The sequence below is a fragment of the Centroberyx gerrardi genome, chromosome 19 (genome assembly GCF_048128805.1).
Source record: "Centroberyx gerrardi isolate f3 chromosome 19, fCenGer3.hap1.cur.20231027, whole genome shotgun sequence".
Classification (NCBI taxonomy): domain Eukaryota; kingdom Metazoa; phylum Chordata; class Actinopteri; order Beryciformes; family Berycidae; genus Centroberyx; species Centroberyx gerrardi.
The window spans coordinates 13,957,796-13,982,427 of record NC_136015.1 but is presented as its reverse complement, the minus strand read 5'-3'; the positions used below and the strand labels follow the sequence as shown (position 1 = coordinate 13,982,427).

General features: G+C 43.0%; 1 protein-coding gene and 1 non-coding gene across 3 annotated transcripts in view; both read left to right on the top strand.

Moving 5' to 3' along the window:
• Nucleotides 1–1,027: 1,027 nt before the first annotated feature.
• trnac-gca (transfer RNA cysteine (anticodon GCA)) lies at nt 1,028–1,099 on the top strand. Its single transcript has one exon. It is a non-coding gene; the product is annotated as a tRNA-Cys (tRNA).
• Nucleotides 1,100–4,770: 3,671 nt separating this feature from the next.
• Nucleotides 4,771–24,632, top strand: part of pag1 (phosphoprotein membrane anchor with glycosphingolipid microdomains 1) — a 48,742-nt gene continuing 28,880 nt past the window's right edge. The window contains exon 1 of one of the 2 annotated variants that reach the window (XM_071901576.2): nt 4,771–4,978. The gene's annotated coding sequence lies outside the window, so the exon portion shown is untranslated. Of the gene's footprint in view, nt 4,979–11,968; nt 12,013–24,632 lie in introns of those variants that run through there. The other variant, XM_078290552.1, reaches the window with a different exon arrangement.

Below are 24,632 nucleotides of genomic sequence, written 5' to 3'. Positions count from 1 at the left end.
TTTCAGTTGGTAGTTGACTGCCCAAACGCCATAAAAAAGTTACAAAAAAGTACAAAGGGAAAAAATATACCAATAGCCACTTATAGAGGTAATGACTGAACAGTGGATTTTATCTGAGCCATGCAGGCCTAATCAATGTACGAATCAATGATGGTGATGATGATGATGATGATGATGATGATGATGATGATGATGAAGTTTAAGTTCATCTGCCCAGTGATAAAAGAGGAGCAGAGTGAAAAACATATTGTGACAAAGCATGATAATAAACATGCATGTAAAGATTAGATGCAATCAATAATCTCTGCAGATGTGATTAAAAAAACTGCAGATGTGATACAATAAAATCAAGGTACAAATCAATGGTGGTGATGATGATGATGATGATGATGATGATGATGATCCAAGCCTATTTTCTGCACACTTACCTAAGTTTTAGTAGTTTAGGAGTTTAATTGTGGCATCAGTTCCTTTATATAAGTAATTTTTCAATGCAATGCAATTAGCATTCTGTAAACAGCACCACCTCTTCCACAATGACATGACACAGCTCATTGAGGCTAACTGGAGGGGAAACTGAGAGTGGCACCTTCCTGTAATCATGTGACAAACGATGTCAAAGAGGAGAATTAAGTTAGGACAGGATGAGTGGGGGGTCTGTCAGGCACTAAGTCAATAAGGGAGGTGCTCCTCTCCAAATAGACAATCAAACAGACACATCTCATAATCAAATAGACAAGGAAGAAGGGAAATGGTCACTAGCTGCTGCTGTTTCCTGCACTCAGCAGATGAAAAAGGTCAGAAGCCTGTCTGTGTACAAGAATAGAGCCAAAATGGAAATGCATTCAGATTTTGTCTGTGTTGGCACTTTAGTCAAATTTGATTAGTACATGAATTGTTTCTGTGAAGTAAGTGTCTGCATATAATAGAGAACTTTGCAGCATCTAATCAAAACAGCCATTTTGTCATTTTTGCTAGAGAATGTTGTCACAGTTGATTTTCACACTGGAGAGGGCAGTTTTCATGTGGGGGTATAGCTCAGCGGTAGAGCATTTGACTGCAGATCAAGAGGTCTCCGGTTCAAATCCGGATGCCCCCTACTATACGTGTTTGGAGAGAGACCAGGGTTCAAGTCCTTATCTTGCAAACATTTGTCCTTCTGAAACAAGATACTGAATCCCTACCAGCTCCTGTAGGGCTGTTCTGTATCTGACCCTGACCCCTGACCCCTGACCTCCCTAGGCAGACGGAAAGAGAATTCCCCTACACGAACCAATAATCACATTACTATTATTTAAGAAAAAAACCATCAATAATGAGAACCAATAGTGCATTATCCCTCTACAGTTTCATCACTGGATGGGTATAATTATGTTTGAGAAAATAAAAAATGTTAGCTGAAATTTTTGATCTGATTCCTGATATTCCATCCTTGAGAAAATATTAGTATCCAGTTGGCAATTATAGCCTATTATAGCCAATAACTTGTCAACAATCACTTTGAGCAGTGCAGATTGAATTTTATTGATGAAAATCAAATATATATCCAAATTGTATTTGGATTGCCCCATGTATAAGCAGTTTGATGCACATTCTATCATAGTGTAGCCTATTAGATAATACTGTACCCATGTGTATCCCACCTATCCACACACACTACACTGTTATGCTGTACTTTGCGAATGTTAAGCTGGCAGGTGTTTAGTTTTGCAGAAAGAGCAACCAGAAAACAGTGGAAGAGCAGTGGTGTGTTAGTGCTCTCATTCAATTATTTATCTGGAGAAAACACTAGATATGTCAGCCTAACTTTATGTTTTTTCCCTCACTGTAGCACAGCAAGTACAGCACACTAAGAGAGGGTGAAAAAGCACTGTATGCAATATAATCACCACTTCATCAACCCATACTGTACACAACTTTCAAACTTTTTTCACACCTCTGTGACCTCTGTTCAGTATAGCTGGATATTTTTAGCCACGCTGTATTCAGGAGGTGTGAAGAACAAATGTGTTTTTCTCACATCAGCACACCCTGGCTCCTACAGTCTATCCTAACTTCAACACACAGCAAGTCTCTTTCCTGAGCAGGCGACAGTACGGCCCAGCCTGTGATACTGGTGATACAGTGGAGGCACGGGCTTCTATATTTAGACATAAGACTACTGAGAGGCAGAAGCATTTCCTATACTCCCCCTAACCCCACCCCACTACACACACACACACACAGAAATACACACACACACACACACACACACACACACACACGTTTAAGTAAGTGTAGGACCTGTACGGTATTGTCCAGAATCAAGAAAGCGGAGGAGAGGGCGCTCTGAAACAATGAATGCTCAAGGGGACGGCTGACCCCAAAGAAAAAGAGGTCAAGGGGAGCGTTTGTGTTTTTCCATTTGTTTTTGAACACCCAGAGGGCTAAAAATAAGAGCGGCGTTGCTGAATCACCCATTGAATCGGCCTATAGGAGGAGAGGCAGGAAAGAGCGGAGAGGGGACAGGCTTTGTTGGCTCCGTTTATTAACCCGAGACTATTCTCTCTGAGGTCCCATTTAGTTCACTGAAGACTCCAGCTATTGTCTTAGTGCAGGATTTTCTTTCCTTGCTCATCTATCAAAGTCTCCGCCTGAGCAAAATAATGAGTTATGAAATGGATCAATCCCCCAGGGAGGCGTCGGTGTTTAGGATGTTGTGCTTGTTGTGGGCTGTGTCAACCTTCAGTGCTATTAGGCCGTGTCATTGTGATTTCTTCTGCTTGGTGCAAGCAGCATCACAAGGCCTTTTTTGGACTACTGTTATGTTTTTTCATCAGAGTGCGAGTTTGTCTTGTTTCATTGTTACTGATGTACGACAAACAATACATACTACGACTCCACTGTAGTGAAACATATGCTATTCACATGGTCCACGACATCCAAATTAATACGTGTGAATATGGAATATGGAACTTGTGCTACTATCAAAATTTTAAATGTGGAGCTGCTCCACAGAGAATGAATTGGGAAAGATCAGAAAGATGAGTGTGTGAGCACCCAGGAGGGTTTTCTGGAAATACACTGGTACATTTTCTGTTTGAGAAAAGGTATTCCCCTGTAGGGACTAATGCACCGCATGCAATCTTCATTAGTAGTCCTTTATCCGTTACACCAATCATTCTTAAAGTTGGGTCTGGGGAACTCCCAGGGGCCCTTGGGGGTGTCCCAGGGGCCCCCAGGAAAATGAAGAGCATAAATTCACAATATCATTTTCACAATATCATCAATTTATTATGACGGAAAGAACGAAAACGGCTATGCGCTCTGAATTATTTTCACTCTCTCTATGTTCCCCATTTGAAATATAACAATGAAGCTCTTCAGTAAAAATAAAAATCCTCTGATGGGCTCCCCGGGGCAAACTCTCAGCAGCTGAGGGTCCTGGGACTGATTTGTGTCTGTTTGGAGCTGCTGGCAGGAACGTTTTGAGAATAACAGGTGCATTAGCAAACCTATTTCAGTTTAGTCTGGGGAGCTTTTAATTGTTAATCCTTTGGTCATTAGTGATACAGACTATATTAACTGTTAACAACCATTACCAAATACAGCCAATGGTTTATGTTATTATATCACCTAGATATGTATCAGATATCATTCTTTAGAACAAAACTTACTGGGCGATGTTGTTATAACTATATGTGTTTTGGTATAAATTACTTTGGCCTTAGATTTGGAATCCATATTAGGCAACTTGGGTCACTATATGTCAAAGTATGCCTACATGCATTGTATTGCAGCCTAATGAGGAAATGAGAATTTCAACTGCACACAGATATTTCTGTTGAGAATCAATTCACTAGACTGTGGTATGGCAAAGTCCATATGTCTAATTTCATTTCCCACCACAACTTCCAAACCCGCTTACATCCACTAACTTCCTGGGGACAAAGTGGAACAACTTATGACTCAGACTTATGACTGACAAGATATTGGTCAATGTGGTACATTAGTACACACAACTCATCACAGGCTCACACAGTTTAGCAGGAACATTGATCCTGAATGCTCTCCTGATGTGAGCATTTTTAGATTTGGCTTCCAAATACATTTCTGGCATTTTTTTGCTTGATCTTTGCTCTGCATTATACGGAAGCGTAATGCATTCACTTGAGAAAAAAAAAATTGCCCTGTTTTTCTGAATTAACGAGATAATTATCTCAGAAAAACAGAGCAGAATTTTTTTTTTTTTTTTTAAATGCTCTGTTTTTCTGAATTAACGAGATAATTATCTCAGAATTCTGAGAAAAGTTTTCATGGAAAAAAAAAATTCTGCTCTGTTTTTCTGAATTAACGAGATAATTATCTTGTTAATTCAGAAAAACAGCATTTAAAAAAAAAAAAAATTTTGCTCTGTTTTTCTGAGATAATTATCTCGTTAATTCAGAAAAACAGAGCATTTAAAAAAAAAAAAAAAAATTCTGCTCTGTTTTTCTAAGATAATTATCTCGTCAATTCAGAAAAACAGGGCAAATTTTTTTTCTCAAGTGAATGCATTACGCTTCCGTAGCATTATAATGATAAAAACTACAATATCAAATTTGGACTCACTAATAGTCAACTGACGCCCATGTATTTCTGAATAGCCTACCAGTCAATACAAAAAGTGGCCTAGAGTGGACTACATGTCCCATGAAGCTCCGCGCGGCTGCTCTCTGCCTCCTCCTCCCAGCAGCGTCCTGCCTGCCGGAGCGGAGCGCAGAGCGGAGCGCAGCAGACTGAACAGCTCCGTGTCTCCCATGCCCAGAAATGTGCGCAGGGTGAAGAAGCAGTCGCATTGCTTGCTGTAGCTGTAGTGTAGCTCTATAGACTACATATCAGTTTTATGTTTTTAATGTAGCGCTGGTAGGTTCAGGTTAAGGATAAACGCGCACTGAACAAATCCAACGACTTTCAGTTTACCAGCCACTGAATGCTGATTTTTGGATAGTGCTTTCTGGTGAGTGCTCGTTTCATATCTTCACATCATGTGTATGTAAAAGTTGTATTTTCCCACGGATGTTTTATGTTTCCCTGTCAGTGCGGCGGAGTGAGCATCTGTGTGTATGGATGGGCGCATTGGGAAACTTCATTGATAGAGTGTAGTTTTGAATGCGGCAGCCCCGGACTCATAGTATGGTCGCAGTGAAACCAAATTGGGAATGTGGTGACAGACACTGATGCTGGCGCAAGGACTTGTTGCCTTCCAATAAAACATTTCGTGTTTCATCAGCTATGTTAGTGTTCAAGACGGGACCAGTGCCAGGCTGTAGGTTTCGCAGGTTCTACTGGATAGGCAACATGATCAGTGTGAAGATTTTGGCAGAAGTCGAGTTTGATGCAGTTGCATCTGTCTGACTCTCTCTGCTCTGCCTTCTCCATTTGAAGAAATCATCCTGCTGAAACTGGCTTATCTTTTTTTAGTCTGCTGCCCTTTTGCCATTTATTAGGCTACTGCATTAGGTCTTACGAAAAACCTAAAGAAAAAAATAATCCTGGCGTTTTACTGTATATAAAATAATTATAACTGCAAAATACCTGCAACCTTGGTGTTACCTTCAAGCAAGACCGCCCTTTTCTACCAAAAACACTATAATATACCTATAATATTACTATAGGGACTAAGCTATAGTGTGTCTGGGGTTACTCAATAGTGAGGTTATATTGACTATATGGTAGTCTGCTTTTTTTTAAATCTTCTATCTCAAATATTTCTACAATATTCCTATAGGATATTAGATGGTTTACAGTTTTGCTGTGATACTTGTATCCTTCTACATGTTATTATAGGATTGTGGCAGTTTTTTTTACATAATTGTTTCTAGAGCATTTGTGGTCAACTGTTTGATCTTTATAACTGAGAGATAAGCCTGCACTTGTTTTTCAAATGCAAATCAACTTCCCCCATAGTGACAGATAGACTGGTTTTAGTCACATGTGCTTGGTCTCTCTCTCTCTCTCTCTCTCTCTCTCTCTCTCTCACACACACACACACACACACACACACCTCCATACCATAACATATGGATGGTCCCTCTCCATAAGCAGTGCAGATTGGGGTCAGATGGCTGTCTGTGTGGATGTTTCTAAGCCCTCTGGATATTCTCAGATATACATAAACAGCATTTTCCTCATAGACACTGACAAGTACGAGTGCCTGTCTTCCCCATAGCCTACAGCCGGCATGCATGCATGGACAAACACACACACACACACACACACACACACACACACACACACATGCATACATGATGCGAGCGCATACATGCACAAGTGCTCAAACAGACAGAGGCACACACACATTCCACAACCACGTTTTCCCTACTTCTCCTCCTCTCTCCATGTCTTTCTCTTGCCTTTTGCCCGGGCCATAATTGTAAATAAGAATTTGCTCTTTGTTGACCTGTCCAGTAAATAAACACACTCTCTCACACTTTCTCACTCCTCCTCATTTTTCCCTCTTTTTTTCCCCCACTCCCACTCTGTCCTCCTCCTTTCCCTCCTATCCAGTCCTCTCTCTTTTTCACTCCCTCTGTCTGTGTCTCTCTGTCACACACACACACACACACACACACACAGTGCCAAATACCACCAACAGAACCTCCCTCCCTCAGTCTATGTTGATGCATTCAGTTCTTGAATGGGAACTGTTGGCAAACCATCTTCCCTGCAGCCGCCTGGCTTTTACAGAAGTTGACATTTGCTTCAGCAAACACAAACAATTTGCACTTTGTTATAGCTACATTGGGTTTTTTGTGAGCGAGCTTCCGTCTGTGGTCACTGAAGTTCCCTGTGTTATGTGCTATATGTAGTTCCTTTATGCTCTTAATGGGAACATGCCCAATAAATAATAACTGATTTCATTTCCTCATATTACTTGATGTAACGCCACAGGCTGAACATTAACGTCGCAATTGATAGTACAGGACAGCTACAACAAATTCCGACATTGAAACTGTGAATGATTAGCCTGGTTCCAGACTCCTGAATCGTGACCCGCCCACGCTTCTGATTTGGCCACATCCACACTGGTCCAGCGATTCAGGGTCTGGTGTTGCTCTATTCAAAGGCGATTTATCGATCGGGAAAACGATTGGGCCAATCAGCGCCTTTGTGGGCGGGACTAAAGTTTGAACTGTTCGTGCAACGGTTTTTCATTGGCGTTTCCGCAGAATAATATTTGTTGAAATCATTCCTTAGTCAATATATTGTCTTTGCAAAGACGATATTTTTGTCAAAAACGACCAACATTTTTGGTAAAGTTAGTAAATACACCCAGCCCTGAATAATGGAGTGGAAATGAAATGACCATTCAGTCTGAATATCAGGCTAGTAAATGATCTAAATGATGTTCTTTAACTGAAGATATGTATGTTATGCTGATGCTTCTTTGTTTTCTGATGTTTGTTTTGATGTCATTGTGTTGTGCTTGTAAGAAGGTCGCTGCTGGGCTTACTGCAGCTTATAGCACCTACATGTCAAAGGGTCAGAGTCGGATGCCCCTGTATTGCTAAATCTCTGTGTCTCCATAAGGAATTGACTGCTTGGTGCTGAATGCAGCGGGACAACAGCGTGGCAAATGCCTGCGATAATTTTAACTCCACAACATTCGCAGCATGCTACTGCTGCTATTTGCATTGAGACGAGGATGGCCGCTTGCAGCTGTTGTACGATGGGAGGAGAGAGAGAGAGGAGGAGGGAGAGAGAGAGAGCGAATATTGGAAAAAGAGAGAGTTTGGGAGAGAGGAACAAAAGGGCTGAGGGCGAGTCAAAGAGAAGAAACAAATTGCACCAACATGTGTCCCAGAAGAGTTTGTTTTGAGTTGATATGGATAGCCTTTTGTTCATGCATCCTTTGATTGACAGGAGCACACGCTTGGATGAGCTGTCCAAATATTTTCCTCTTCAGCTGAGGTGGGAGGGTCCGGCCTGGTAACTCAGGTGTCTGGCTCTTCTCTCAAGGGCCCTATTCACACACATACTTCAAACGGTTCTGAAATATCTATTACCAACAAGTAATAGCTTTACCTCTGGCTCCCTGGCAGAGCTAATACATCATATAGCTTAACAGTCAAACCCACAGTAGCACTTAGCAGCTGAACCCTGAAGAAGCTCGAGCAGGGTTTCATTCCAAAATGCCATGTTACCTGAAATTCATGACTCAGCATTTAAAAGACTATCCTTTACTTAAAAATATTTTGATTCAAAGTTAAAGTTTTCTGTATTTTGTAGACAAACATCTTAATTTATATGGTATTCCATAGTGAGTTTTACTTTCCTGTAAGAAATGAATTTTTTAGAGTATCTGTCAGTTTCTTTCAGAAGGTGGAGAAGCCATTTTGAGACAAAGTTCTTCAAATGGAAACGGCTTTTTACCCTCGGTGACCCCGTTCAACTCTTGTACTTCTAGGATCTGGAGTCATAGCACCATGTGGTAATGTGACTTTGTATAAAGTCATTTGCATTAGCGGAACTGTTCCGTATTCAGGAAGGGCTGGGCTCAACAGCTGCCTGTAATTTCGGGGTCATTAAAAAGTGTTAATAATTTTGTCTGGGCTGATGGAGAATACAGTGATGTTGCTGTAGTGGGCCTGAAGGTCCTGCTGCTGCACAGATAAGGTATGGATGTGCTCTATGGCTGACTGCCGTGAAAATAGAGTTTCATCATAGGCTGTCAAGATGTCGTTTAGCAGACTACACCCATTTCACACTCACTTAGACCTTAACAAGCAAGAACCCCATTCCCATCATTGGTAGGCAAACAGTGAAGTGTTTGGCTCTGCACCCCAGGGTTCGCAATTACCCTGCACGCCCCGCTTGACACCCCTGTCCATTTGAGACAGACACCTCAGGGAATTAGACCGAGGATTGAATCTGGAGGAAGCGTGTGTTGCTCTGAATACCTAAGCACTCAATGTTTGTTAAATGTCAGACTTGCTTTGGATTGAGCAGGATTCTATTCTGAAGATGCAAAGCACACTGATGTGCTGTTGTAAGGAATATTTGTTCTTTTATTGATCTGAAACGGAGCAGAGCAGAAGAGCTAAATGTGATTATTTTCCCTTTATGTGGCATTTCTGCTTTGCTAGTTGGTATACAGTCAGGGTGGTGAACGTGTGACCAAGGCGTTAAGACAGATCTGAACCTTGTGTCAGCTGCACTGATCCACTAAAACAGTAAATGTCCAACCAATTTGGCGGCCTAAACTTAACATGTTCCAATTTGGCTTCTACTTTGTTTTCATGTTGTTACCCATAAAGACGCTTTCAACTTAAGAAAGATGTGGGTTTTCAACTAAGATGTGGGTTTTTGATGAAGAAACGGGAAGTGTTTTGGAGCCTCTCCTCTCCCCAAGTTGCACAGTCAGCAAACCACTCTCAATTAGCTGTCTGGAAACTGTGGTTAAGGGCTTGGTTGACACTTCAACAGGGTGATATTTTGTTTACTCCCAACTGTCGCGCAAAAGCCCGTTTGTGCTTCTCCTCCCATTTGTGCTTCTATGCAGTACATACATGTAGCTCTAACTCTGCCATTACCAGGGTTGGGGGTTCAAATCCCTACCAAGCTTAAAAGAATTTGTCATTATCTACTCACCCTCATGTCACTTGAAACACTGCTGAAGTTTGTATGTCAATATAACACACAGCAAGTTTCAGCTTAAACAGCACTGTGGCTGGAGAGCGTTTCTTCCAAATAGTACAAAAAATGACCATAGCATTACTCCAAACAGCATAATCTCAGTCTTCTGAAGCCAAATGTTTGCACTGTGGGTCCCAAAGTACAATATTTACCTCACTGAACACTTGCAACACTTGGATTATGCTGTTTGGAGTAATTTTATGGTCATTTTTGGCACTTTTTGGAACTCTAAAGAAACAGTCTCCAGTCGCTTGTGTTGTTTTGGAGAAAGCTGAAATGTCGCTGTTTGTTATTTTGACATACAAAATTTTCATTTTGGGTGAACTATTCCTTTAATGGGTTGAGCAAGGCACACTTCCAGGGTTGGGGGTTCCATTCCCACTGGGGCCACTTGTGCAAAAAAGCCAATGTTGCTGTAAAGAACTTTTAATTAAAGCTTATACACCAAACAGCAACTAAAACGAGCCTTTGGTCCTTATTGTAGCATAACTATGATTTAAGGTTTCATCATCATCAGGGTAATTTGGCATATGTTTTAGATTCAGTCATTTCAGTTAGTGTGACTGTGTGCGGTGATGCTCATTTATCTGCAATCTTTAATCTGTAATGTTGCTGTATGAAGTCTGTCATTTGAGCAGGCAAGGGAACTAGCTGGTGGTGGAGAAATCATCATTAACTCTGTGCTCGGCCAAGTAAGAGTCGGTTGTTGGAAATATCTTGTCAGCTCGTAAACCTCTTATTAAGATTACAGGGCAGGCAGAGTGAGAAATGAGAGCGAGAAACAGAGATTCTATCAGCAAGATTAAAGTAGGGATCAAGCAAGAACAGAGATTTTCTATTAGATGGCGAGAATGATGAATGGGGAGAATAAAAAATGAGAGAGAAATGCTAATAATAAAAAAGAGGGTATTGATCTACAGTACGGCGGCTGGGTCATGGCTGGTTCTCTTGTTCTCCTCCATACTACTGACCCTCGGCAAATTGATCTTTCATTTGTTCCGTAAAATGCAAAGGAATGAATGAATCTTCCAGGGGTTTAGAGCTCAGAAATGCAAATACCCAAAACCTCCGGAAGTCTAAAGTTAGACAGCCAGTGTTCATTTTGAAACCGCTTTGCCGCACCACAGTCAGGTAAGGATCTGTACCTAGCAGCGTATTCAAAGCAGGGACTCCACTTAATGTTCTAGTTAGCTAAAATATTAAATATTACACTAGTTTATTAATGATTTATAGCATCACTGCTCCATGACAAATCTCTTTAGAGCGAGATGCAGAGTCAGTGCCAAAAGTATCACAAAATATGTTTCAGATTAGTGAAAGATTTATCATAGAGTAGGAGAATCTGTAGTAGCTCGACACACTTTGGTCCAGCTTCATCACTTTGATTCTGTCATTAAGAACATGTTGTTCCAGTTAGTGAAAGTGGTTATATCCTGTGTGTTATGAACTTCCTCAGTTCTCTAGGTGTGAATGAGGTAAATAAGAGATTGATAGAGGATAAACCACCGTTTCAAAACTCATGTTACATCATCATGCAGTGTGTGTGTGTGTGTGTGTGTGTGTGTATACATGCCAGAGTCTAATAGCAAGTGGGAACACCTTTGAGATGAGAAGCAGCTGAACTTATTATGTAAGCATACCAAGCTTTGGAATGCCAAATCACGTGTGTGTGTGTGTGTGTGTGTGTGTGTGTTATGCATGCATGTTTGCGGGCGACGTCACACATTGTTACAGCCAGACTTGTTTGTCCAGACGTAGAGCTGGAATCATGCCTGATCCTGCCCAGAAACACACACTCACCAGCCAAACCACACACTAACCTGAAAACACACACACACACACTCACACACACACACATAAATGCCTACATCCATACAGTGCACATATACACACCGAAGGAAAGCCACATACACACACAAAGAAAGGCGGACCCACACGCACACACATGCACATCTTCACTACAATCTCTACAATATTGAACGTCCACACTTACATAGAAATTCAAACACACTGCTTACACACCGACTTCCACTTATACACCTACTACACGTTGTTTATCTGATACACACATACACCCACACACACACTGTTATCAACTCAAGGTGGCCCTTAGCAATTTTCTCAAGGATAACAGGGTGTTTCGCCTTGTGTTCGACTATTGCGCTGCTGTATGTGTTTATGTTGTGTACCGCCTCTGTCTCTTTCTATCTCTCTTTCTCTCTCTCTCTTTCTCTCTCTCTATCTCTCTTTCTCTGCTACGGTGCTGAAACAGACGTTACCTCTTTGCTATTGTGTGAGAGTGCAAGAGAGAGAGAGCGAGGGAGCAAGAGAGAGAGCGTGGCGTGTTCAAGGCAAGTAAACACTGCGGATGTGATTAACTGAGATTGCCTTTGGGAAGAGCTAATGGGAAATCAGAGTCCCTCTTCCCGAGGATTGTGGGTAACACCCGTCGTTATGCATTCCCCTCCTGTTGTTAGAACTCGCGTAGAGAGAGGACAGGGTTGAGGAGTTTTAAAATGAGTTGCTTTTGGCTGCACGATTGTTGCTGTCGTGAGGCAGAGCAGTAGTGATGTCAGTATGGGTGTCAGCCTCTTAGAGAATGAGATTGAGAATGAGATGAAGGTTTATTTCCTTCAAAAGCCCCGCCCAATCATCTTGATAATCTCAAAAATTTCCAGTTAAAAGAAACTACATATTGGGCCTTAAGCCTTTGCAGTTTGAGCTTGGAGGAATTAAGAATCACTTATGTTAGCATATGTTTCTCTATGTTTCTCTTAAAGGTGCTACATGTAGCATGTCAGCATCAATAAATCATTAATGATCATGAATCATCAATAAACCAACAAGACCATTGCTGAGCAGACTGGCATTCTCTACACTGCATTTTATATTGTGTGCCACCAGGTCGGATTTTAGGAGAAATGTGGTTTTCTTTATGGCACAAAACAGGAACCGTGTTACTTTGCACGTAATACAGAACTTTATTCCAGTTCCACTATTCTAACTAGTTTCAAGTTGACGTTAGCTTCCCTCGTTGGAATGCATATGGGTTGTTATCAAGAGCTGTCGTGCTCTTATCCTTCCTCTTGCTCTTCAAAACAAATGCACATGGAACAACACCAGAAAGGGGGAGGGGGAACAAGCAGCAACATCCTCTTTGTGACAGCAGGCAATGGGGTTTATGGGAAATGTAGTCTTAATTTTGAGAAACACAAAGCACCTTTAAGTGCCTAAAGTGTGTAATGTATTCGGCCCATCCCACTATGGCTAATGATGTCGAACCAGTAGCTTTGTATCCAATGAAAAGCAGTCAAGCGTCACCCACATGGTCATTACCAGGCCAGGGTGTGTTGAGGTGTGAGGAGAGTTGAATTGAGGCTTGGCACGACATTGTTGTCTCCCTGACTAGAGAAGAGGATAGGGGAAGACAGGCCATAGGACTGAGTGTGTACCTTGTCCCCTCTCCCTGGTGTAAAGTACTGCTGATGCAGCACACACACACACACTCACACACACACACACACACACACTGCAGGGGTGGGATGCTACGGGATAATGTCGCCCAAGGGGAGGAACCTCATCTCACACTCTGCTGGCTAAAGCACTGCAGGGAGAGCGTGCACGCACACACACACGCGCACACACACACATTCACATCTACACACACAAATCTGTATGCACACTTATGCACATACTGATCCATATCTGTATTCTGCACAGCTTATTGCTACAGCTTTACCCATGTTCTATCTTTGTGTGAACATTATCTCTTTTTCTGTGAGTCTTTCTGTCAGACTGACCAGTCTGTCCGCCTACCTACCTGCCTCTCTGTCTGCTTGTCTTGTCTGTGTATTTCTCTCTCTGTTTGGGCATCTTTCTCTTTGCCCATAAACGGTAACATTTCCACGGTTAAACTAATCGTTGGTTTCTGAAGATAGCAAGCAACTCAAGCGTTTCAGGTACCATTTTGTTATCTTCTACACAGTAGAGTGTGTGCTGTGTACAGTACAGTAGAGCAGTGTTCTGTCAGCGCTAATGAGGTCATCATGTGTTTATGGGGTCAGGTGTTCGGCATCATGTGTTGGGAGCGAAATAAAATATCAGTTCACGGCCAATTTATAACGAGGGCTGCATGTGGCTGCAGGGCTATTTGGTACTTGATGGTTATGACCAAGAAACACAGAACACAAAGAAATGATTATTGTCTGTGTTTGTGTGTGTGTGTGTGTGTGTGTGTGTGTGTGTGGTTGTGTACATTGTGCATGTGTCTATGTGTGTGTACATATGTGTAGTGTGAGATGTTTATGTGTATGTAGTCAGTGTATGCAGGTCAGCGTGTGTTGTTTTACCAAATCTGTGAGGTGTGCACCTGCAACACACACACACACACACACACACACACATAGATAATAGTGTGGTGAGGTTTCGTGCTGTATAGGGCGGTTGTTTGCTCTGCCTATGTGCAGTCAGATGAGAAATGGGATGACCAGTGGATTGGCTTCCATCCATCACCAAGGTACCTCAGGCAGGCTGGAAGATTACTGACACCATTTTACACCTCTTCTCCTCTCTCTCTCTCGCTCTCTTTCTCTCTCTCTCTCTTTCTTTCTCTCTGTCTATTCCCTCTTCCTCTTTCACTCTCTCTCTATATATCTCTTTGTTTCTTTGTCTCGCTCTTTGCTTTGCTGTTTTCCTTCCTTCCCTCCCCGCCTCCTTGTCTTTCTCTACCTGTCCCCCTCTCCATCTTCCAGCCCTCCTTCCCTCGGGCCTCCCGTCACTCAATTTCTCACTTATTCACATTTCCCCTCTTTTTTTTCTCCTTTCCTTTCCTCTTTCTATATTTGTCACCTCTCCCTCTCCTACCCATTCCCCCCTCTCTCTCTGCTCTCTCCCACTCATTCTCTCTCTCACCTTTCTTTCTTTCTTTCTCCTATGCACTCCTTTTCTGTCTCCTTATTTGCTCTCACGCCTCTCTCTCTTGCTGTCTCTGAGACAGCAGAAAACTTGTATCCCTGGCATTGGCATCAATCCTGAGCAGAGGCAGTCGGGCACATACACACAAACACACACACACACACACGCACACACACACACACAAAGACAGTCTGTTCTGCTTACAATTAAAGCGCACCTCCCTCTTCCCTTTTCCCTCGCCGGCTCATAATAGGAAATGCCCCCGTTATCTCCACTGGCACCGGCATATTAATATAAGCCGTAGACAAACAAGGTGCGGGTACGTGCTCCGCTGTGGCTACACTCTGATAAAATGCAATATCTGCTGGAAAGTGCAAGGCAGATATTACATGGCCGGCCTCTTCGAAATGAGGAGGGGAGAAAAGAGGAAAGAGAGGAACCCTGATAAACAGGGCTCTCTAGGATCAAGCTTTGTATTTAAAAGGTTTGGTTTGGTCATTTTAGATAGAGGTAGAGCATGGTAACTGCCTTTGCCTGCTGAGTACTCTTTCCAGATCTATTCGATTCTATTCTGTTCTATTCTATTCTCTGTTTGATTACCCTGGTTGAAGTATGGCATAGCTGCCACTCTCTGCCATTTCTGCACACTCAGGCCTTTTGCCTGTAATATATTGCTGCTGCGCTGCTCTTCTGACACTCATATACATTGACACAGATCATGTGACCAGGAGGAGGAAACAGTGGAGGCTGGGGTCAAGGCTTGGTCACCAGCGTAGTTTGTTTACATACAATGAGGACATGGAACTCCCTCTTGTTTGTGTGTGTGTGTGAACGCACATAAACCAAAGTACAGTAGCAGCACAGTGTGGTTCAACAGGCCGAGGGACTAAACTGAGACTTTCGTTAAAGAAAAATGTCATTTTGTTGACATTTTCTGGAACCAGGAACCATCAAAATCTGCCAACACAGTAAGATAATTTTACTTAAAATATCTTGACAAATGTAAATAGAAAAATAAAATCACTTGCTGATTTTTTTTTGCTGTCTTTCACTATCACTTTGATGAGCTAAAGACTCTCAGCTCTCACTTTAACATGAGCACCACAAAAAATGATCTGTTGTGATTCACGCTTGGTTCAGAGGATCACTTAGTGCATGGTCGTTTGAAGCTATTACCTTGCTATTATGGAGAGAATGACTGGCCACTCTTGTCCATGCTCCTCTGTGGAATAGCCTATGGCCTGATTGCAAATGGCTGTTTACAGCAGTGGCTATATTTGTTAATGGACTATAGGGCATTATGTCACCAGAGAGCGTGTATGTGTGTGTGTGTGGGAGGGTGAGAGAGAGAGAGAGAGAGAGAGAGAGAGAGAGTCTGTGTGTGTCTGTGTTTGTGTGGGTGAGTCTGAATGCAACAGTTGTAACATGAGATTTGGAGGAAAGCTGGGGAATAATGCAATTACAGCCATTAGGACTGTTTGTACATTTTGTGTGTGTTTTCTCTCCATCGCAGGGATTGCTTACTGACATCCGCAAGTCATCCAGGGAATTTACTTTCTCTCTCTCTCTCTGTTTCTCCCTCTCCGTCCTGCTCTCTTCCTTTCTCCGTCGCTCTGCCGTTGAATAGGCTGGTTGTTTGCCAAGGCCGTCTATTGGTAAATATGCTTCACTGTCCAGAACTAGACAATGGCACGGCAAAGAGAAAAGGAAGAAGGAGAAAGAGTGCGGGTGAATAAAAAATGAGAAAGTTAGAGAGAGATACAGAGAAAGAGAGAGAGAGAGCAATGCAGACAGTGAAAGAGAAAGAGAGAGAGAGAGTCCCTGAATGAATGAGTAAATACGATTGGAGAAAAGATGTTTGGGCCAAGTGGAAGAACAAAGGCTTGATTGTTGAGGTAAGCGAGGGGCCTTTCAGTTCCGAGGCCGTGGGTCCCTGATGTTTTTCTTAGACTCCTTAAAGAGAGGTTGGAGGGCAGAGCGGGTTCGCAATGCCAACTGTTTCACTCCGTGTTGCCTAACGAGAAAAGAAAGCAGAGAGCAGGATTCATTTATTTATTAAGAAACTCTTTTTATTGACAGATAGCAATTAAAAAAGATAGAATATTAAGAATATTTCTGCTTGATTGCACCCTCACTGCTGCTAGATGCTAGTTTCACTCAGCTTAGTCAAATGCTTTCCTTTGACATTAATAATCATTTTTTCACAATTCAATGTGGAGTATAAGCTTGGCCTAGGGAGCAGCACATTTGAAAAATGCCTACAAAGCTTAAATGCTCAACTTGCATTGCAGAAGCTGCACCTTTTCTCCGGATGGCGGGGGTGGGAGTTTTTGACAAGAGGAAGAAAGCGAGGGAGGGAAAGATGAAAGTCGTTTACCTTCTAGCTGGTGGTAAAGGAGGCGATCCGAGGGCCGGAGAGAGAGAGAGAGAGAGAGAGAGAGAGAGAGAGGGAGAGATGGAAGTTCTTGAAAGAGAAAAATTGAGTTTGAAAAATGAGCGTCCAGCCACAGCGGGGGGCTTTGCTGAGCTGCAGTGAGCAGCGACATAAAAAGGTTTTGAACTTGAGCCAGGCCCCTGAGCCCTCTACGCATACCGAGGAACTGTGGAGAGGAAAGGAGAGAAGAAAGAAGGAAAGGAAATGACGGGAGGAGGGAAAAGTTGAAGAAAAGGATTAGAAGGTAGAGGGGAGAAGATGAAACGAGGGGAAAGGAGACGGGAAGATGAGAGGGGAGAGAAGAAGAAAAGGCAAGGAGAAGAGGCAAGCGGAGAATAGGAGAGGGGTGGACAGGGGAAATGAGAAAAGAGAGGAACCCTGGGTAGTGAAGTGAAGAATAGTGCTTTCTAGTGTATTCTTTCAAGTTGACAGAGCTCGGGCGGGAGCTCGGGATAGGCTACTAATCCCTAATGCAGGGCTTTAACTGTGCTGGAGACGCCGTGCTTTCCTTTATATTCAACTGCAAACATTCTTTGGGCGGAGGGTGACATGAAACGGAAAGACAAACATGAAGGGGATAACAGTTGAACCGCATTAAAGGTTATATATCAGGTTAAGATGGAAAGTTTGGATGCAGTTCAGCCAGAAATGAATTCAGGAGTTGTCCCTGGATCAAGAGGAATGCAGGAATGGAAGGATGGAGCTGAGGACAGAGAAAGAGAGGGAGAGGAGGAGTGACTTTGGGAAATGGGCCAATGGCAACTCTCAGACAGGCCAGGCAGGAAGTGACAGCAGGAATCCCGGTTGTAATCAAAACCCACTTGATGCTGATTGGCTAGTCATAACAGACCTCAGTTCTTAGCACTCAGAAGTGAAGTTTCCCCTCACATGTTATCCTTCCCTTCCCCTTCCCTCGTCTTAAAGCTGCACTGTGTTGTTTTAGGGAAGAGATAGGATCCTCTGAAAGGTCCTTAAGTGCCTGTGATATGTCTTTAGGACTGAATGAATAAAGTGTCGGAAGAGAAAATTGAATCCTTCCAACACAGGTTGAATTTAATTTTTCTTTTTTAACTGTGGTGGTTTTATCTGCTATCCTCCCGGCTCATTTACAGTACAAAGAGGCACCTTTAAAGCCTATTTCGGTTCACTTTGACTCAAAAGATTATTAGTATAAGCTGGTTTTGAAGTATTTCAGAGAATCCAAAATTTTTTCTGTTTTCAGTTGGCAGGAGGAACAAGGATTGGCCTGATGAAACCTGTCTTTTTTGTTACAGTATGCCTCATTCAGTTCCACTGTGTCGTGTTTGACAAAGAATAGGCTGCAGTGGCTGCTGCAGTGTTAATGCAGGATAGACGCAGGATGGGGGACTTCCACAACAGCTACCACTGTGCTACGCACATACGTTGTTTGGCAGTTTGCTCTCCCTTCCCCACACAACCGACTTTCCTGTTCTTTGCAATGCATACACACCCATATGTACACACACACACACACACACACACACACACACACACACACACACACACACAGATTCAAGGCAATAAACACACTCCCAGTCATAAACCGGTAAATTAAAAGCCTGACTCAGAGCAACAAATGAGGCTGGGGGATTAGCTTCTTTTCAACCATGTCATGAAGGTTATTTTTAGGCTGCTCTCCACCACACAATGGCTCATAAAAACAAAGCTGTTAGGGTTTGGTTTTTGAATGTAGATCTTATGGCTCTGCATCTGCAGTCTGGTTTTCAGTGGGTTTGGGTATCTCATTGATTTTGACTTACAGTAAGACTTAATTTTCAGCATTCTTCACAGCGTAAAGGGAAGTCTCTCATCAGATATGCATGAGAATCGATCTGTGGGGTATTGGAAACTGAGATGAAATTATCTAAGAGGAGTCTGGATGGAGGAGTCTGTTTCTCTGTCTTTCTGTTTCTTTTTTTTATGCTCACATCATTCATCTTAAACCTGTAAACAGACATTCATTAGGAACACACACACACACACACACACACACACACACACACACTCAAAGACTTCCTCCCCCTCCAAACATACACATGTACACACAGAAATCAGTGTTGGCCCTCTGCCTCCACAGTAACTAATCTTTCAGACAGCGTAGCCTTGCCCTCTCATTAAGCATGGCACTACAGTGAAAGCAACACTGCTAATGACTCTGCATCGCCTGTTACACACACTCACACACACACACACACACACACAATACTCTCAGACCCAATGCCACAGCAAGCTCAACCCACGCACCCACTAAAACAGACACACGCACACACACACACACTCCCGCCCAGCTGTTCCGGCCGCTGCAGAGCTGTAGACCAGAATGAATTAACAAGGAAAGTTCCGGTGAGTATGTGTCTCTGCCATGAGAGATGGGCTTGCAACACAATGCCTGCTGCTGACTCCCTGTGTGAGTGTGTGTGTGTGTGTCTGTGCGTGTGTGTAGACGAGCACTGTGCTTTTCTGTGCTTATCAACAGAAGCTATATGGGGATTGGAACCCAAAGCCCCCTGCGGTGCTTTTCCAACAATACCGACCCTGTTCCAAAAACCTCACATCCCATTTGCTCTGATGCCGGCGTTGCCGATTCGCTCCGAGCTTTTTTAGCACTTCTCCCCGCGCTGTCATCTCGCATCCGCTGACGGTTGGAAGGTAGCATATAGCCTGCTCATCTATTCTAGCAGAGTTAGCCTGCCTGTGCTTCACCGTCTTGACATTGTCAGCCAAGCATACACAGATTCAATCAACATAAATTTGCAGGAAAGCGGGGTAGATTGTTGCACAGATCACGGTGCGGCTGAGTGTGAGTCTACTGAATGTAGTGTGGTCCACTAGCTGAAACAAAGAATCTGCTTCTGTTTTTGTGGAGCTCTGCTTTCATCTATCCAAAAATTGGAGTGGTGGTCATAAATAATAATAAACACATTTTGATGATTTATTTACTGCATATAGAGCAGTTTCAGCAAATATTTTCTGATTAAAAATGGTCATGCATGGCAGAACACTGCAAGAAAGACGAAGGCTCAAGGTGCCTCAAAATGGTGCCAGTGACAAAAGCCTGTCTTTTGTTTCACATTGCTGCACCTCTGTCCCTGCCTCTCCTTGGCTTTTGTTTGTGGATTGGTCCTAAACGCTCAACAGTCTGTCTTTTGAATTGTCTTGTGCCGTTAGCAGGTGATGAATTGCATGGGTAGTGTAACAGCATCGATTTCTCTTTCTCAATGTGAGGTAGCATATTGACTGTCTCAGTAACTCAATCGCTTAGATAATAGCACAAAGGGGTGTGTGTGTGTTGCACGCACGTGTGTGTATATAGGCTTGTGCTTGACATTATGTGTGTCAGTCCTTCAAATTGTCATTGTATCTCTCTCTCTCTGTCTCTCTCTCTCTCTCTGCACCATCTCTGTGTATGTGTTCATGTGTGTGCAGGTGTGAATATGTGCGTATTACAGTGAGATGTATGTGTATTATATTTTATTTGCATGCATATACAAGTGATTTTATGCCTGTATGTGTCTGTGTCTCTGCACATTTGCCTGTGTGTGTGTGTGTGTGTGTGTAGATGAAAGCTTTGCATTATCAGCCTCTTGGCAACAAGCAAATGGAGAACCACTGAGTTCTGTTCTGTCTGTTCATCGTCAAGGCCCTGTCGCCCCGGGTTACAGGGTTGCTAGGTGATGGATGGACAGACTGGCATCCCCAAGTGCCAGCCAGGCATGTGGGCACTCAGCATCCTGATTTCCTGCTCTTCTTCTTTTTCCATCCTCCCTTTCCCTGTTTGTACCTGAAGTAGGCTATGCATATATTCTGCATTTCCTTCATGAATGCAAAGCCACAGACTTATGTAGGATTTTGTTGCAGGCAGAAATGTGAGAAAATGGAAAGCAATGAAAGAAATTGGAGTCATGAGTTTTATGCGCAAAAGCAGTAATATTATTGATTCCAATTCACATGGGTCCATGTAGAACTTGATTATCTACACATAACTTTTTCTTTGCTATTCGAGAAGGCACGCCATCAACTCTTTATTGCAGAAGCCTCAGTCTAACTAAAATGGTTTGGGGATTTGGGAGCAAAGTTTGTGCGCTTGTGAATATTTGGCTGTCTGGTAAATAAAGCTGCTTCATAAACAGGGCGGGTTCTGTCCTCGCAAACAGGAAGCAAGCCTGCTGTTTCGTCTTCCTCCTCCAGTCCAGACCAACCTAGTGATTTATACTCTGTCACAATTAGTGTATGATGAATAATATATTATGAATGGATTCCTGTTTGTTCGTTCCTGTTTGTTTGCCATTATTGAGTTGTCATGGTGATGTATGGCTGTGTTTGTTCACGGTAGATGTTAAGTTCCTTTTAATAGTTCTTATCATTTATTACTATCATGTGCGTAAATAATCATGATGCTACATTGGGATGAATTTTGTTTAGGACATATTTTGCAGTTGTTTAGAGAGAGAGAGGGAGAGAGAGAGACAGAGAGAGAGAGAGAGAGAGAGAGAGAGAGAGAGAGAGAGAGAGAGGGAGGAAGGGAGTGAGAGAGAGAGAGAGAGAGAGAGAGAGGGAGAGAGAGGGAGAGGAAGGGAGTGAGAGGTTTGAGGCGCCAGCACAGGGGATATGCCTGGCAGCTGTGCCGCTTTGCAGAGTAAAGGATTATGGGAGAATTACAGCGAATGAGCAGGAGGACCCAGACCCAGAACTTTCCCTCTAGACTGGGTGTGTGTAAGAGAGAGAGAAAGAGAGAGAGAGAGAGAATGAGACTGTGTGTGTTCGTCGCTCTACTGCTGCCAGTGACTCGCCACTGTGGCATTTGCAGCAGCTGGCGCCGCTTTAGTCATAGTCTACCTGTGAATTCATACGCAATCACACACACGTACAGACACACACACACATTGACACATGCGCTGTGGTAATGTAATGTGTAAAGTGGGCCTTCCCCATTTGTGTCACATGTAGCTGTGTAAAAAATGGAATTTCTTTAGTAGACTCCTTATAGCAGCCATGCTTTTTTGTGAGTAAGAATAGGATAGGAGCTATGTCTCAGCTGCAGTTTATTCTATTGTGTGTGTGTGTGTGTGTGTGTGTGTGTAGGGGGGGTGGGGGTGGGGGGGTGTTTAGTGTGTGTTTGTGTGTCTGTCTCATTCCCTTTCTCTTCCACACACAAAAAACACATGCATTGTTTTGTCGACAGTAGGCATCCAGTGACAGAGATGTTCAATGTCGCATTACTTCTACTGTCAGAGTGTTTGTTCTCATCAAAGAAACGCTCCGACACACACACACACACACACACACACATACACACACACCCCAGACACACTCCAATGAGCGATGCACAAAGCGGCCTTCAGCCAGTCATCGGGGATAATGTATGTGCAATTTGTCTGTGAATGAACGCGAGTGCTTGTGTGATGTGTGTGTGAGTGTGTCATCTCTCATCCGCTCTAATGCCACACTTCAAGGTTGCTTTGATCCGCCGGGGCAGCCCCAAGTCTCTGCGAGGCTGCCTTTATGCATTGTCATTTTTACAGCCTATTATTGGGACACGCCGCCTTGGTGCGATGCGGCCCGCCGAGCGATAACAAGACCCAGGGAGCGAGTTCGACCTCCGAACATCAGGAGGGATGTTAACAAGCTTTCCTTGATCCCCGGGTGCTTCAGACACACACACACACACACACACACACACACAGATGCATACATACACATACACATGCACTCTCACACGTTAGCACAGACCAGCTGTGGCTGCAACAGACACATACAATTTAAAATGACTTTGTCGTCCTTCACAGTAGAGAACGAGGCAGGCAGAAAAGTGACAGTAGCATCCTACAGTCCCATAATGCCTCAGCTGCTCTCGGTCATGGAAGTCATGGATTCATTTTCGTCCCATGTGAGACATTTTGGTGGATGGACACAGAAAGAAACTACAGGCACATAATCACACAGACATACAAACCCAACTGTGTCATGATCCAATGTTATTTTAGGGCTATAAATGCCCTTTCTAAAATATACATTGTGAGTGGAGCCACCTTAACATCTGATACTCATGTTAAGACAACATTGATTGAATATTGAACGTCTCTAAGCCAGGTTGCACTGTCAACAGTTCCTTACTCTCCATGCGTCAGGACTAAGCAATACCATGTAGTTGGCACGGATGTTGTGGGTCTGATTGCTGTTGTAACATGTGTCACATATCCTACCCTCTCTTGTTTTTCCTGTCACTCTTCACCATGCAATCAATAAAATCTATATTCCTCCAGATCCCTGGGAGCCGTGTGTGCCGCTCCACTTAACAAATCCTCGTTAGGGTCCAGCTATGGCGCTCATTACTGAATCATCATACGGACCAATAGCCAGACAGGCTGATCAATTATTCATAGGAATAGCCTCTGTGTAGTGAATAACAAGTGTTCAGTTAGGATTTTAACTTCGGCTCTCCTATATCAGTGGTGTATTGCAGCACTTGAAATTCCCAGGTACCTGAAATAGCTTCATTCTTCATCCTTAGAAGGACTTTCTAAGGATGAGCCTTCTGAAGGTGCTGAAATTTGGTTCTATTTACAGGGAGCTAAATTGGCGATCCCAGGGGCTTGTTGTGCTCCAGCAGTCAATTCATGTCTTCTTCTGCTTCCCTTCCACTGTATCTCTTTCATTTCCGGTAGAAATCTTAGAAGATGGGGGGGAGGAGGTGGGGACTTTTTTGGCCTAACTCCAAACATCTGTGATAACTTCCTCTACCTTTATGGTTCTTCACATGAAAGGGTTCTCCTGTTAACGCTCTCTTTTATTGTTGCAGTCTGGCTAATTTAATGGGCTGTGTTTAGTCATTATCAAGCAGTTACATATAGGCTATCGGGACTTCACTGGCTGGAATGTGTATTAAAGGGAGAAAGTGTATTAGTTGTATTTCATCTATAGCCTAAATCCGGATGTCATTATTTCGACTCTCTCTCATCTTCCCTCCTTTCAATTAATGAAGTTAGGGAATCAATGGGGAAAGTCTTAAAGTTGGCTATATGCACTTTGATAGGCAACGTGAATGAAGAAATCAAGTTTCAAATGCTGTTGGATCCTAACTTGTTTTTACTCAAATCATAGAGCTGGTGTAGTATTAATACAATGTCTACATATTTATATACATTTAGAGGGCTAGGAGGGTTGTCACTTGTTTTTCACCAGTTCCATTCACCAGTCAAACTTGAGAATATGCTTTACTTTTCCTGGTGGCATTTTTTAAAGATTTATCCCAGAAATGTATGGGATCGTTTGTGGCTTTAATATTGACGGCAGGATTCCCTCATTTATTTTGTTCCTTTACCGATGAGGAGTTTCTAAAGGAATGTGTCTGGTCTCCTCTTGCGTTTAACAAGTGCCAGTTCTGGAGAAAAACACTATAAAAGGACTTAACTGAGCTGAACGCTGCTCTCACCGCTAGCTTAAGGAAGCCAGGCTTGGCTAGCATCCCGCCTGTTTGAATGGCCTCATAAGCTCCAACTTTAAACAATGGGAGTTTTAAAAAAAATCTGTGACGCGCTGCAGACAACTTCAAACGCCTGTGGGCCTTTTTTGCAGCAGCTGTGACTAGTTTAGCTACAGTAACTAA